The 16,837-nt window shown below is 38.7% G+C and overlaps 1 protein-coding gene across 3 annotated transcripts in view; it reads right to left on the bottom strand.

Moving 5' to 3' along the window:
- LOC139725047 (uncharacterized) overlaps positions 1-11,301 on the bottom strand; it is a 508,769-nt gene extending 497,468 nt beyond the window's left edge. For all 3 annotated transcript variants that reach the window (XM_071636133.1, XM_071636134.1, XM_071636135.1), the window contains exon 1: positions 11,202-11,301. The gene's annotated coding sequence lies outside the window, so the exon portion shown is untranslated. The remainder of the gene's footprint in view (positions 1-11,201) is intronic.
- Between the last annotated feature and the right edge of the window lie 5,536 nt (positions 11,302-16,837).

Here is a 16,837-nt window from a genome sequence, read left to right as displayed (position 1 = left end):
TGTGAAGCATCCACCTATGCAGAGACGCTCTTTAAATGCTTGTTCTATGCATTTTCGCAAGAGATCGACATTATGTTACGACTAGTGGTATAACATGAAGCTATGATCGGATCGGAAAATCGGATCGGCAAATTTGCCGAAAAATTGGTATCGGATCGGAAATCGGCAAAATGATCGGCAACGTATTTTCGCGTGTTTTGCGGTTTTTGTTTGTTTGTTTGTTTGTTTCTTACCGCCCTACCCCCCCCCCCTTTCCCAGGCGCGCTTCCGTGATATGATTTTTCTTTTTTTTACCCAAGGAAATATAAAATATTTATATTTTAAAAAAAATTCGTTTAGGAATTTCCCTTTTTAACATGACTTTCACAAATCGGATCGGAAACGGGCAAAATGATCGGCAATGTATTTTCGCGTGTTTTGCGGTTTTTGTTTGTTTGTTTGTCTGTTTTTTACCGCCCTACCCCCCCCCTTTCCCCTCCTTCCCGGGCGCGCTTCCGTGATATGATTTTTTTTTTTTTCCCCAAGGAAATATAAATTCATTTAAAAAATGTTCGTTTTGGTATTCCCCTTTTTACCATGACTCTCACCAATACGAACATACCAGCGGATCGTACAGTTTTACCACTTGCGTCGAGGAAAAATGTTACTAAAAGTAAACGAAATTATTTTATCAATTTGTGACAGAACTAGTGTAAATACTAACTTACGTAACTTATGTGTGTGCTTGCATCGGATTTTATCTTTTCGGCGATTCTGTTTTTCAAGGATGTGCACGCGATTTAGAAAAAAAAAAACAGAAAAATCGGAGGAGAAGAAGAAAATATTGGTGCAACTAACGTAATGCCTTCGCACTTTCAACGTTGGCTACGCGATGATTTCCGATGTCCGAAATTATCTTTTCTTCTGTGACATTATCAATGTTGTTACTTATCACGCAATGATTGTAAAGGTATATGTTTGCATCGCATTGTATCATTTCGATTGCCTATTATTTTACATCAAAGATCACGCGAATTAGAAGAAAAAGAACGGCAAGAAAAAAGGACGATGAAAATTATGTAACTAACGCAGCGGCATCGCACCATCAACGCCGATCGCTGTGAAATATATATTGGCCTATATATTTTATGCATGATCGTTGGTATTCATCACGTAACGATACTAACTAAAGTACAGCTGTATATGGTTGCGTCGGATTTTATTCTTTCTTTTCGTTTTTTTCTAAGGATTGCGCTACTGAAGAAAACACTGGTGGAACTTGAAATGGAAGAGGCATCACACTATCGTTATCGATGCTGCAATGTGACTTTAATAAGTATCCTAGATCTAAATTATCTTTTTTTTTTAATGACACGAATTGTCGAAACTTATTACGTAATAAAGTGTAGGTTTGCATCGTTTTTAATCCTTTTTTTTGCGTTTCTTTCTTTATTTTGGGGATCACACAACAGTCAAGCCTGTAATAGCGGCCACTGAAAAATTCCCTGCACGAAATGGCTGTATTATTGATACCATTCATAGTGGTCACCGCAACATGTATCGCAATGTAACTTAAAGAAATTATTAATGATGAAATTAGTGGAAACAAACGATTACATACCTACTATTCGAATGTCCGTCAATCCTAAAATAAAATATGGTTCGCAGTTCAGAAGGTTCATTTAATCCGAACAAGGTTAGTTATACCAAAGGTTCGTTGGTCAAAAAATGAATGAAAGTTCGTAATTTTGAAGGCTCGCTCGATCCAGAAATGAAATATTATTATAAGTTAACGTCCTCTATTTCAAAGTTTCTTCTAAGTCTAAAGTGAAATAAAGCTAGGTATGTTGGAGGTTCGTTATTCAGAAAATGCATTAAAAAATTGTTAGTTTGAATGTTCCGGAAACGAAATAAAGATCGTCATTTGTAGATTTATTGATGAAATAAGATTAGTTTTGACAAAGGTTCGTTTGTCTGAAAAAAACAACAACATCGTTATTTCAAAGGTTTATCGCTTATGCTATGCACTCTCAGAAATACTTGGTACTTTTTTTCTTTTCTTTTTTCAACAGATCGTCCGATAGCTTTTCCATCGATTTGCGTCGCTTTGACATGGATTTCTTTGCATTTTGACTCGAATCTAAAACGAAATGAAATGCGTAATGTCGTAGTGCGAAGGCTCCTTAAATCTGTAAATAAAAAAAAAAAATCTTTCGAAAGTCCGCTAATCCGGAAATTAAATGAATTCGCAACTTCGAAGGTTTGTTATAGTGCGCATTCATTTTTTCCCCGCCAAAATGAAATTCAATTAACGAATTGTATTTACTTCTCTGAAAAACAAACGCCATTTATTTTCGGGTTAACGAATCTGCGGAATAAAGAACCTTAATTTCATTTCTGCATGATGAATGGACCTTCGGAACAACGCCACACATGTTCGGATTAAACTAACGAATCCTATTTCATTTCCGATAAACAAATATACAGAATATTTGTAATTCAGAATAACGAAACTTCGGAATATCAGCAAAAAATATTTAAAACGCAAAACAGAAGATAAAATTTGATGGAAACATACGTATAGGTGATAACTATCAACAGTTATATCATAAAAGATAAGATAATTTTAGACACTTTATAAGTCACATTTTCAGCTACGCAAAGTTAAGCAAAATGCAGCGTTTATAGTGCGATGCCGCTTCGTTAGTTGCACCAATATTTTCTTCTTCCTTTTTTTCTTTCAATTTTTTTTTACTTCAAATTCGCGTGAACCTTGAAGTAAAAAAAACACAACTAATTATGAAAGGATATAAGCGATGCCGCTTCGTTATGTGCACTGTTTTTTCTTCTATACCTCTTCTTCATTTTCTTTCCGTGTTAGTCCTTCAATAAATAGCTTTAGCGTGATTTTGAAATTTAAAAAAAACAAATGAAAGAATAAAACACGATGCAAACATACACTTAAGTAACGTAATAAGTATCAATAATTATGTCATAAAAGAAAAGACGCTTTCATTCACATTTTCAGCGACGCAAGGTTACGCAATCGCACCGAAGAAAAGGGCGATACCGCTTCATGTATAGATGCATCAATATTATCTTCCTCCTTCCAGATTTAGTTTTTTTTTCCTTCTAAATCGCATGATTCTTAAGGAAATAAAGAATAAAAAGCAACGAAAGGATAAAATGCTATGCATAAATACACTGCACAATTGTAATTACGTGATAATAATCAACAATACTCACAATAATCATGTCAAAGATGTAAAGATAATTTCGGACATTGGACGTCACATTAATTTCAGCGCCGAAAAATTAAGCAAAATGCAGCGTTTACAGTGCGATGCCGCTCTGTTAGTTGCACCAATATTTTCTTTTCCTTCCTCCGACTTTTTTTTTCTTCTAGATCGCCTGCATGCTCCTTGAAAAACAAAATCCCCAAAATGATAAAAGTCGATGCATGTATACATATTGGTTACGTGAAAAGTATCGATAGTTATGTCATAAACGGAAGGATAATTTTGTACACCTAATGCAGGGCTCCACACTGACTTTTATTTTTCGTGGCCCGATCGGCCACCAAAATCATTGCTCTTTATTTTATGGTGGCCCGAAAAAAAAATCAAGCAAAACATAAAAAACTAAATCGGTCCTACTTAACATAGAAAAATAAATATTAAGCATTACTGAAGTGGTACAGGTACCCATGTCTAAAATAAATGAATAGAAAATTCAATCATCTTACCGTTATTCTGAGTTCTAAGATTTAGCAAATAGTATAGGCTTATAGATTATTATAAAAGTTGATGCCTATTTAGGTGGTCAAAACTTACGTTTGAAATGAGAAAGTTGGAGCATTTGCAGACATTTGTAAACATCCGACATTTGTTTAAGCATTACAGAGCCGAAAGTTACCGTTACTCATGTGATTGTAAGAGCAATCATCCAACATTAAATTTACTAGTATTTTAGCATCTTTATACGGAGCCGAATGTTACCGTTAATCATTTCCAAATGTAAAAGCAAACAACCAACATTCATTTTAGCATCTTACGGAGCTGAATATTATCCTTATTCATTTCCGAACGTGAAAGCACACATCCACTATTTATTTTAGCATCTACAACTGAGCCGATTGATACCGTTAATCATTTCCAAATGTAAAAGCAACGATCTGTTAATCATTGTAGCATCGTACGGAGCCGAATGTTACTGTTTTTCATTTTTGAACGTCAAGGCAGACATCAGATATTTATTTTACCATCAAACGCAGCTGAATGATACTGTTATTCATTTCTAAATGTAATAAGAAGTATCCGACATTTATTTTAGCATCGTATAGAGCAGAATGTTACTGCTATTCACTTCCGAACGTATAAAAGCAATCATCTGCCATTTATTTTGGCATCTTCCGGAGCCGAATGTTATTGCTATTTACTTTCGAAAATAAAAGCAAACATCCGACATTTATGCAATCATCTTACGGGGTTGATTATTATTTTTGTTCATTTCCGAATGTCAAATCAAACATTCGACATTTATTTTAGCATCTGCCTGAGCTGAATGTTATTGCTATTTACTTTCGAATATAAAAGCAAATATCAGACTTTTATCTTATTATCGTATACGGAGTTGAATATTATTGTTATTCATTTCCGATCGTCAAAGCAAACATCGAACACTATACGGTAACCATCGAACTCAGCTGAATGCTACTGTTATTCATTTTGAAATTTAAAAGCAAACATCCGACAGTTATTTTACTATAGAGCGGAATATTACTGCTCTTACACTTCCGAACGTAAAAGCAATCATCTATAACATTTATTTCATTACCTTCCAGAGCTGAATGTTATTACTATTTACTTTCGAAAGTAAAAGGAAACATCCAACATTTATTTGATCATCGTTACGGAGTTGTATTGTTATTCATTTCCGAACGTGAAAGGGATTATTCAGCATTTACTTTAGCATTTTCCGGAGCTGAATGTTATTGCTATTTACATGTACTTTCGAGCGTAAAAGCAAACATCCGGCATTCATTTAATAATCGTACGGAGTTGAATATAATTATTATTCATTTCGGAACGTCAAAGCAAACATTCGCAGTGGTGGATCCAGAGGGTGGCGCAAGAGGCGCACGCCCCCCTTTTATTTATCGTTAAAAACAAAAGAAATAAAAAGAAAAAGAATGAAATGAAACCCGGAAGTGGCACCAAAAATAATAGTTACGCCCCCCCCTTTACAGAATTCCTGGATCCACCCCTGCATTCGACATTTATTTCAGCATCTTCCGAAGCCGAATGTTACCCTTATTCATTTTCGAAAGCAAAATCAAATACCTCACATATTAGTATAGCACCGTACGGGGCTGAATCTTATACCATCATTCATTTCCAAAAGTATAAGCAAAGATCCGACATTTATTTTAGAGTCATACGGAGTTGAATATTACCGTTATTCATTTCCAAAATTAAAAGCAAACATCTGACATTTATTTCAGCATCTTTAATACGGAGCCGATTGTTACCGCTGTTCATTTCCAAAAGTAAAGGCAAACATCCGGCTTTTTTAGTGGCCCGATCGGGCCACCAAAATCTTCATTTCTGAAATTTTGATGGCCCCGGGCCACCGTTAGTGTCGAGCCCTGCCTAATAATTTTGTACTACTAAAAAGTAAGGCCTTTGTTCGTATTTGTGAGAGTCACGTTCATGAGCGGTGCGTTGTGACACGCGCTCTTTTTTTTTTCCCCGCTTTATGGGTCACCGATCCACCGATTTTTTTCGAAGATCGGCGATCGGTAAAAAATTGCCGATCATGCCTGATCGGTATCGGATCGGCATCGGATCGGATGATCGGTTACACCACTAGTTACGACATGGCACATTTCTTTTGTTTTCCTTTGTCAATGGCGCTGGGAAAAGATGATGTTTTAACGAAAATTCTGCTACAACTGTGTTTGTTACTGAAGCGAATTTTGTACCATGTACTTCTTGGCCTTAAAAACAATAATTTTGCAAAATGAATTTTTACTTCATTGTAACAAAATTCTGTTAAAACCGTCTTCGTTGTAATGCCAGTGCGCTGTAGTGTTTTCCAAAAAGTTCACTGACCTTCTGACATTTGACTTTGTCTGACTTTACCAATATCAGACCTCGACCGGTATATTCCGGTGATACAAGTGAGTTTTGTGGTCATAGCTCAATGCTGCACAAAAGTTAAGAGCACACAATATACATACGGCTCTCAGATCAGGGAGAGTTACAGTTGTAATTGACATTTTGAACTTTGACCTTGTAAGTACCTGTGGGTTTAATTTGGTTGTCACAGCTCAAAGCTATTGAAAGTAATGGAATGTTTTACAATCAGGGTACACAATGCATACTGTAAAACTAGATATATTCGCGGCATGAAATTTTCGCGAATTGGAGCTGACAGCCTTTTTCGCGGCATGAAATTTTCGCGAATTGCCACTGGCGTTCAATGCATGTAGTGTAGACAAAAACTTTCGCGTGCATTTTAATTTCGCGAATTTTAGCGCTCGCGAAATTCGCGAAATTAAAATGCACGCGAAAATTTCTCGTTTTACAGTATTTGGGTGTTATCAGCATCCAGCAAATATATGTACAGTGTACACATAAATAGAAAATTGGTGTGACATATTATTTGGCCCAGTTGCCTTGACCTTTGATAAACAGCAACAGAATTTTGGGCAAAGCTTATCATTTTCTCAAAATATGTCAAAATGTATCATTTTAGGGCAATTTTACGGTCTCATTAGATTTTTCAAAGTTTGAGAAAACTTGATACCAATCATAAGAAACTGATACCAGTATCAGAATGCACTAACTAAAATGTAGACATTTGAAATTTGACATTAAAAATTTACCCCCGGGGTACGGTAGTACCCGGGTTACCGGGTTGTGTAGTGCCACCTCATGTCCACTTGAGGACAGGCGCAGAGAAATGCATGCACTGTGTGTGCGTGTATATAGTCACTCCCATGCCACTGCATGTTATACGATGCATGCATGGCACGCTGTGCTAGCAATAGCGTGTGCTTCAGTGCACTGCAGTGTAGTGGCTAGCACCGTTAGCTCCAGCACCAAAATAATTTCCACTTTTTGGCAACCCAGGGTACAACCTTTTTAAAAAAAACATAATTCAACAAAATGGCTGATTTTCATTTGGTACCCCGGAATACCATTTATGTCATACATGTATGTCTATTAAAAGACATTACAATGTACATCAAATCTGGTACAACTGGTTTCTGGAGTTCATACTCATTACTTATTTGAGGCACTGTCATGGGGACTAGTTACCTGGGGACCGTTTCATGAAACTTTTTGTCAGTGATTTACACTGACAACTGTTAAAAGCTATTGAAATCCGTGCGTCTGATTGGCTGATAGCAAATTTGTCGGTGAAAACCTTCGACGAACTTGTTGATGAAACGCCCCCCTGATGGCATTTTCCATGAAAATTGTTATTTTGCTACAATAAAATTCTATGAATCTGAAAAAATATGACTTTTTTTTTCTTTCTTTTTTCAAACTCAGAATCCTTTAATTATCCAAAAATGTTTTTATTTTCAACTTAAGTTGCAATTTCTAGTCAGGGTGTGGCAGGATGGTATCAGAGGTCCAAGGGCTATATTTCTAACACCACTAGCATGTTTCACACAATAAAGAGAATACCCTGGTAGTTGATGACTGTAATCAGGCTCCAATGTTTTTCAGCCCTGTGACGCAAAGGTGTGTATATATGCCGATTGTAAAACAACTCATAAGAGAGTACACGTACACCACAATACTACATTGTATGTGTACAGTGCTTCTCAGGTAAACTGCATTGACCATTTCACCTTTCAACTTGTCAAATTCATGAATATTTGAACTTGACTGGCATCTTTAGGTGATGTACAGTGTGATATTTGTGTGATACAAATACGCTAGAATAAATGTTCAGACTCTGGAACTGGTTACAGGTTTTGTGGCATCGTTCGAGTGTCACATTGTATTGTGGCCTTCAATCACATAGTGCACAATCCAATGTGGTACATTGTATGCATGGTATCTTCGAATACACAGTCAGTGAATGTCCAACGACATTACAATCCTCCCATCTTTTGAATTTCGAGCATTTCGTTATAACGGGAGTGCACTGTACTAACACTTTGAATTACTGGGCGTACAACAACAGGGCCAGGGGCTGCATGCTTCTATAATGCCATGATGCCAGATGGTCTACAAATCTATCACGTTAGATTAGAAAACCGTCTATCCCTCAATGGTCCATGCTAGAATATATAAACAGTAGGACCTAGGTCCTATGCTAACAGCAGCAGCGACCCTAGCCCGACCAGACGCTGTAAGTACGCTGTGTGAATACACAGCGACTGGGCTGTGTATATATACGTTGTAGTTACAGCGACCCTAGCCTGACCAGACCGCTGTGCTTTGCACAGCAGTCTGACATACCTAGTGTTTAAACGTTGTAAACGACCGTCGCTTTTGACGGCAAAATCACAAAAAATGTCTTTTATTTTGTTTGAGTTTAACAGTAAGATGATTTTTACCACTCACCCACATCGTATTTTGCTGATGGTTGAGTTGAAGTTGGTGTTTTGTTGGTATCCAGACCTCATTGTTGAATTTTTCAGAGTAGATTGTGCGATGATTCACAAAATCAACGAACTACCACGAACGCTCAACCGGAAGTACCGTGGTAACATTTTACGTACGCCCGTGCGTTTTGGGTGTTACCGGTACGTGAAGCTTGTCGTCTACTACGTACATGTATTTCTGCGCGTGCTGCTCTCATGATTTGACCTTTTCATGTGTCACTTCCGCTCCGACAAGGTCATATGAACTTTTCCGACTTGCTACGTTGTAGTATACGAGAGTGATTGCCATTCAAATAACACGCAGAAGATGAGGAGTGCAGCAATACGGACGCTTACAGACCTGATTTTAATCACAGATTTAGGTGGGTTTTTGACGTAAATTAATAAAAAATCGCATACCGATTATTGAATGAATATCATAGACTATGGGGATTCCTTATATTTTAGTTTTCTACAATAAATAAAGATATTCATGAAGGAAATGTACACCCACCACTGAAAATGACAAAGTCTACAAGACTGCAAGAGGGTAGACGTGCAGCCGCTGTCGGGAACAGCAACCCCAACACGTACCGAGTAGGGTTACTGGTTACAACGCCCCGCGCCGGGTCCTACAAAAGCATGCCATCTAGACTCTGGTAGTATACAGCGTGTCCCAGCAAAAACGAAACCGAGTTTCATTGCAATTCTTTGCGATCATAATCATATATTTGCTTTACGAAATGTGTATGAATGGAACATATCTCTTCTTTCATTTGATGCATATCTCATTGTTCATAATTCATGAATGACTGAGTTAGAACAATTGACAGTAATGCTACTAAATTTTCATTTGCACGAGCAAATGGCGAATTTCATTCGAGTTTTTCAGGCTTTTTTGGCAATCTTTTGCAAAAAATGAAATTATAGCCTTAATATCCATTCTTTTTCCTTTCATATGATATCTCTTGCGTAAAAAATGATCAACGCCTCTTTGAGAAAACTTAATTTGAAAATATGCTTCCATTTTACCCAGAAAGACGGATAGTAAATAAGGAGCCAGTCAGCTTTCCCGAGTCCTGCCCGACATGGCAGATAACAATGGCCTTCACGCTTCGATGAATTTACACAAACATGAAGGGAAGGGGTGCTAAAAGGGAATGCTAGAGACGGTTCGGAATAGGATGGTAGTTATTACATGATCGTGAGCTTGCCTGACCATGCAGCAAACCACAGAGCAAGGGTGTTCATCAGCGAAATGTTGAAGGGGGAGGAAAGTAACCGACAGAAAAAACCTTCCGAGCCCCTTCCCCCCCCCCTCCTCTCCCACACTCACACATGTAACAAAAACAGAAGACGACTTTTTGCCCTGCACTTGTACCTTTGAAATGTTAGAAGCGCAAGTTCAGTGATAAATAAAGAGATGTACCATCTCTTTCTGCTTCAATTCCTCCTTCAAAAACTTCACAACCCTGTCAGTGATGAAGGATGAACTGCGCGTAAGGGAAATGTATTGTCCACATGTATTGAATGAAAGCAGTGAGATAACTTTGAAGCATACAAAATCATCAAATTGTGTACAGTACCACTGTTGTAACATTGATCTCCCATAGCCATTGGACTGCATGCAACCTAAGAATATACACGATATTAATCTTCAATTATTGGTCGAGTCTCGTAGCTATTTCTTAATAAATGACAGCAAAGGGCTTCACGTCTCATACAGCATTCTCTGTAAATACCCCCCCCCCCCGAACAACATTCACTGTAGCACTGCCATTGTTTTGTGTGAATTCAATGGCGCAGGTGAGCCCATTGTGATTGTCTAATGCTAAGTCGGGAGAGCTGAATAGACTGTTTTTAGACTAGAACTCTATCCGTATCGGTAGAAATGAAGCATGTTTTCATGCACATTTTTCTCAAGCATACGTTATAGTCATATTTGATGCATAAGGTGCCATACGAAAGAAGAAAATATGGATATTTAGGTTACGAACTTTGTTTTTTTAAAATGTACCGCTAAAAGTCTGAAAAATCCCCTTGCACATGAAAATTTGATTGCATCACTGTTCGTTGTTCCAACTCGGTCATGCATGAACGATGAACATTAAGTTGTACATCAAATGAAAGAAGAAAAGTTTATCTTTCCATCGATGTATATCTTGAAAAGAAAATTTATGATTTCGATAGTAAAAAGCTGCAAGGAAACTCGGTTTCGTTTTTTCTGGGACACGCTGTATAGTACAGTAGCAAGACTAATACTTGTAACTTTGTGTAAAATGTAGAAACTCCTACTGTACCTCGGGTTAACCCCGGAGCGCTCCATTATTGTTGTAAACAGTGGCAGTACAGGTTGCAAACCGTGGCGGGAAAAATTACTGTATACTACACGCCACTAGCTTTGCCTTTGTACTTGCTCCACACGTACACAGCGGAACTATAGTATAGTATCAGCCAAAGTCGTCAAAGAGCTCAGCGCTGTTCGTCGGGCTGGTGGTCGGGCTGGTGGCGCCCGCGCCGCCGCCGAGGAGCAGCAGCCATGGATGGGAGCTGGCATGTAAGGTAACGGAATAGATATCTACTAGGATACTGTACCAGTATAAGGAGTACTTACCTAGCTCCTCTAGACAAGTGCAGAGCTCTGTAGAGGCGAGTAAATAATACGAATTAATCCATAACTAGCGAGTTGGTCGCATCGCGGCTTCTCGTAGCCAATGGATGGAGATATCACACAGTCGTTGTGTTACCAAGCCGAATGCAGTCCGTTGCGTTGACTACTCGTTGGTCTTTACCATGTTGTTGCTGTTGTTTTGGTTTAATGGCGTGTCTTGAGTTTTGAGTACTTTCAGTATTGAGTTTTACTTAATACTAGTAGTATTTACGCCAACCGAGCATACTACTAGCCTTTTGTCAAGGCCCTCTCGCTGTAAGGCTGCGTTCACAAAGAAGTATGGTAGGTGTTCAACCCACCGACCGGGTCCATAACGACCGACCGCGCATTATAATGGCATTGCATGCGCGTACAGAAAGAAAATGTACGCATGGGACTACGCGCAACGGTGTTCGATTCTTCACTGGGGCTACGCTACCGAGTAAAACGTGGCGAAAACAACTAAGTATTCCCTCTAAATTACCGAAATTTAGCAAAATCGAATAAGGTTTATCGTGTAACTACATATAGGGGCAAGCATGGTATTACCGGACGCATGGTATTACCGGACACGCACATTTTTGCGTACTGATCATGACATTCTGTACGCGCGAGACTTCGTAGATTAGCCTCACAAAACTTTGTGTGGAACGAAATCGCAAAAAACGCCTCATAAAAATGTAAAAACACGAAAAAATTCACATTTTACCTCAAATTTATAGTTGAGTGACCCGCACTTCGTCATAGTTAATATTCATGCATGTTTGAATCACATTTCGCGACTGAAATTCTATGAAATCCCACTCACATACAGGAAAAATGCTGAAGATTCTATTAGAACCAAGAGTTCACTGATCAATATCGGAAATTTGTAGCTATCGTCCTCAAACGCGAACGATGCGGAATAGTTGTGCGCTGGGGCACGCAACTCATCACCCGCGCGTGCAGCTCCCATAGACAAAGCACGTATAATCTAACCAGTTGTCGATTTCTCACAAGGCTTTATTGCGTGAACTGTTCGAAATGGTCAAGACAGACATTTTACTGTAAAATACTAGATTTGAGCCTCATTTGCCGATTTTTTTTTTCATCCGCTCGGTGAGAATGTGTACGGTGATTTGTGGGATGAATTGTGATTCTGGTGCAAGGATTAGGTGCGAAAGACCTCGATTATTCGATTACGAAAATCGCGTCCGGTAATACAATGCGATTTTGCACCGCGCAAAAAACCACTATTTTTAGAGGGGTATGTTTGAAGCATATTTTCTAAAAACTGGAACGAAGAATTGACATAAGTTGGCTGAATTCGTAATTTCCATGAGTCTGTGAATAAGTGGTGTTATTTTTAGCCGAAATTTCATTCTATGAGTACGGAATTCAAAGCCACAAAGAAAAGCGTCCGGTAATAGGATGTGCCACCCGAGCCCCGGAGACCGCGCCCTGGCGGCTTCCCCGCAGTTTCGCTTATGTTATAGTTCAAGTATTCTGTGCGCTTGTGCAAGTGATTGTGAATTCTGTGAACATCGGTGAGCTGCTTATAAGACATCATTTTGTGCATCACAAGCAATGAAATGCATCAAACAGTCGCCGATGATAGTCATTTAGGTTTCATCGACCCATGTAAGTATTCCTAGTAGTTTCTGTTGAAAAATTAAGGAAATATAGCGCCGCAAAGGCACCCGTTTGTTCAACATGAAGACCTTTTATGGGAGCACGGCGCAGCCGTGGCGGCTGTCGCAGTTAGTGCCACCCTAACTAGGCATAGGCCTACCTTTGCTGACTCGTTGTTAGATGTAGAGTATCCTTCCGTAATAAATTTGACGATTTTGACCGCAAAATTGTCACCACCGCTTGTACGATCGTGCACACACGTTACACATACACATGACATAAACATTTTGTCGCCCGCTACGACCGTACGAGTTGATGCAGAAACGAGAAATGAATGTGAAAAAACAAACCGACTCATCTAATTTATTTCAATTACGATGAAAAGTTTCCTAATGAAAATCAAGTCAAATTCATCAAACAGTCCTTCAAAAGTAATATCGAAGGATTCAAAATATATTCAAATATTATTGGGGAAAACATGACGGCTAGAAAAAAACAGCGGCCTGTCGAAACGCATTAAGCGCCCGGGCCTTTATACGTATTATCAGGGTGGTCGGCTGAAATGAGCAGGGCAACTGAGTGCGGAAAAAATGACACCCCACGCGTTCGAAGCCGCCATCTAAGAGCGCGTACCTCAGATCGCATTTTCAGTGCGCGCTTGTGAATCCGGAGTATTTTCTCCACACGTGAGTAAAATTTCAGGCAAATTGTGAGATTTTTCACGATTCTGTTGATAGAAAAACGTTAGGTGTCCGGTATTATGAACACCCAACCATATTTGGTATTCGGTATTCGAGCACCGAGTATGGTAGCCCTACTACATAAATTATCGACCACCTTCTTTTAAACCGACCGCGTATAATTCGCGCACTGAACACTTGTACGCACTTCTCTGCGCGCAAAGCACATAAAAATGGATTGGCTTTGAAGGCTAGATGAGGATGGTGTGGGAAAACGCGATAATTCACTGTTCATTAATGGTTTTAATCAAGGACAAAATTTCGAATGAATATTTTCACCGAATCGTAATGACAGCACAATGTAATGTCTATGGAAGTTTCTAAAAGGCTTCTAAAAAGCTTCATACAACACGGTGTTCAATACAACTCGGTTTGCGTGCATTGTCAATGCAAAAACAGCGGTCGATCCTAATAACGCGATTTACCGCGGGGAGCTGAAACGAGGCCACGCAAATTCGTCGGCGATTTTTTTGCACTGAAACTTCGAATCGAAAAGGAACAACGGCATTTGATACAGCTGGATTTTCTCAATCACGTAGGTCAAGTTTTTTACGTGAAGTTCAGTGTTAAAGGGTGTGTACAGTTCTGGTCGAGGTGTAGATTTAGCTTTTAACATTTTGCGAGATATTCAGAAACTACTCTATGAGATGTCAAAGAGCATGCAGTTCTAAGGGGTATCAAAAGTTTATTCGATGAAAATCGGTTTTGAAATGGCTGAGATATCCAAAAACAAGGTGAAACAAAGAGATCCTAATAAAGTTGGGGCATGTCGCTTTTTATTATTAGCACTTTTTGGGATATCTCAGCCATTTGAAAACCAATTTTCGTCAAATAAACGTTGAATCCTTCTTAAAATTACATGCTCTTTCATATTTCATAAGAGGCTTTTCATTATCTCACTTAGGAATGTTCAAAACATGAATCCCTGCCTCAACCAGTACTGTACAGTCCCTTTAAATATTCTGACTCTTTTGCCATGTATGTATTGTTGTACAGCCACATGCACTTTTAGTAGGTCTATACTACCAACTGTGAAGAATGATAAGAACATGTCTAGTACCGTTATCAGAGTAAAAACTAGACAGAAAGATCCGTCTGTTCGGAGGACTCTTTTTATATTTTGCCATTAACGCTGTCCTCCGTGGAGGGGATCCGTGAAGCCAGACGCAGTCTCCGCGGAACATTCCCCGACGGACAGATACAGACCGATCTTTCGGTCAAAGTAAAAGGCTACTCAAAAGCATGCATTTTGTATTATAAGAATGCAAGCTCTACTTTTCACATGTCACTGCTTACCAGTGGAGATGTTGAAATCAACCCAGGTCCGTCATTTAGTGTGTCGGCTACTAAAGATCATGCTGTTGATAACAATACAAGACGTGCATATAGTATTTCGGACCTTTTTACAGCTGAACCCTTACAATGTTTACTCCACTAAACCTTCTTGTAAGTGCCTTAAAGGATTAATGAAGTGACATGGCAACGAATAACAGCACTACAGATTAACAGAGTGAAAAAGACTCACAGACATAAAAGAGTAGTAAGACAAATTGTAGGGATCAAACTGTGAAGTTGTTACACGAAAGAAAATTTGTGAATTCTGATATTTCATGTATGAATTTGAAATTTGGTATGTTAAATGCCAGATCGCTGAAGAACAAAACCGCTGAAACTGTAGATTATATATATTCCTGATCATGAATTAGACATTGTTGCTATAATAGTCTTATAATTTGTGAAACATGGCTTACGCCTAATGATACTGCTCCGATTGGTCAATTGACACCACATGGCTTCACATTACTTAAGCACATTCCCAGAGTTGGCAAACGTGGAGGAAGAATAGCTATGTTGTTTAAAAGTCAATTAGATGTCAGAATTGTAGATTCCCCAAATGTTACAACATTTGAAATGATTCAGATGACTCTGAATTATATGCAGAAATCGTTGCATTTCATCAATGTATATCGTCCACCCAGTTCAGTACAGTTTCAGATTTTCTTGGATGAGTTTTCTAATGTTCTCGATATACAGCTTCTCTGCTCGTCTGACTTGTTGATTGCAGGTGCTTTCAATATACCTGTGGACTCATCAACTTCGAATTCGAAGTTGTTCTCTGAATTATTGTCAGCCTTTAATATGATTCAACATATTAATGAGCCAACTCATAATCGAGGCCATGTATTAGATCTGCTTATAACTCATAAAGGTAACACTGTACAACTTTGTAATACCGGTGTTGTGGAAGGTATATCAGATCATTCAGCAATAATGTGTGAATTGAACCTTCCTAAACGTTGTATCAAAAAAACATTTGTTGTGACACGGAATTTGAAATCTGTAAACCCACAAGAGTTTGTTGCTGATACTCATGTTAAGTCTCTTTTATCAGCTGAATCTCAAGTTAATAATGTTGATGTTGAAGTGAATTTGTAACACCTTAATACTCACTGCCACCCTTGATAAGTTGGCACCTGAGAAACGAATCAAGGTCACAATACACCCCAATACGGAATGGTATACCCCAGAAATAGCTCAAGCAAAACTGCTTCGTAGACAGTTAGAAAGGAAGTCAAGGTCCACAAAACTGGAGATTCACAAGCAGATGTATCATGCACAAAGGCGATGTGTAAATGCCTTGATTAAAGATGCTAAGTTACACTATCATTCAAAAAAGGTTACTGATTGTGGGAAAGATACAAAGAAGTTAATTGTACAAAGTTGCTATTGCTTTACTTTACCGAAAACAGCGATCTCCTTTGCCAGAACACCTCACTCATGGTGATCAAGTTGAGTTAGCCAATTGTTTTAATCAATTTTTGTCCCCGCCGAACGAGTTCGAGCAGGGGACTATGAAACGGGCTCCGTACGTGTGTGTGTCCGTCCGTGTGTCCGTCCGTCCGTCCGTGTGTCCATCCGTGTGTCCGTCCGTGTGTGCGTCCGTGTGTGATCAAAATGTTCAAAATGCTACTCCTTCGCCATTTCTAACCCGATTTTGATTCTGTTTGCTTTATATGATAGCACTACATGGGAGCTTTGAAACTTCTATACAGAATTTCAGTTGTGACCTTTGACCTTGACCTTTGACCTATATTGTACATTTTGCTTCAAAATGCTACTCCTTCGCCATTTCTAACCCGATTTTGATTCCGTTTGCTTTATATGATGGCACTAGGTGAGGGCTTCAAAACTTCTACACAGAATTTTGACCTTTGACTTCTTTGACCTTTGACCTTGATTTTTGACCTA

Source organism: Diadema antillarum, unplaced genomic scaffold (genome assembly GCF_040938485.1).
Source record: "Diadema antillarum isolate AM-2024a unplaced genomic scaffold, OU_Dant_1.0 seq00000013_RagTag, whole genome shotgun sequence".
Lineage (NCBI taxonomy): Eukaryota > Metazoa > Echinodermata > Echinoidea > Diadematoida > Diadematidae > Diadema > Diadema antillarum.
This window is presented reverse-complemented; position numbering and strand designations above follow the sequence as displayed.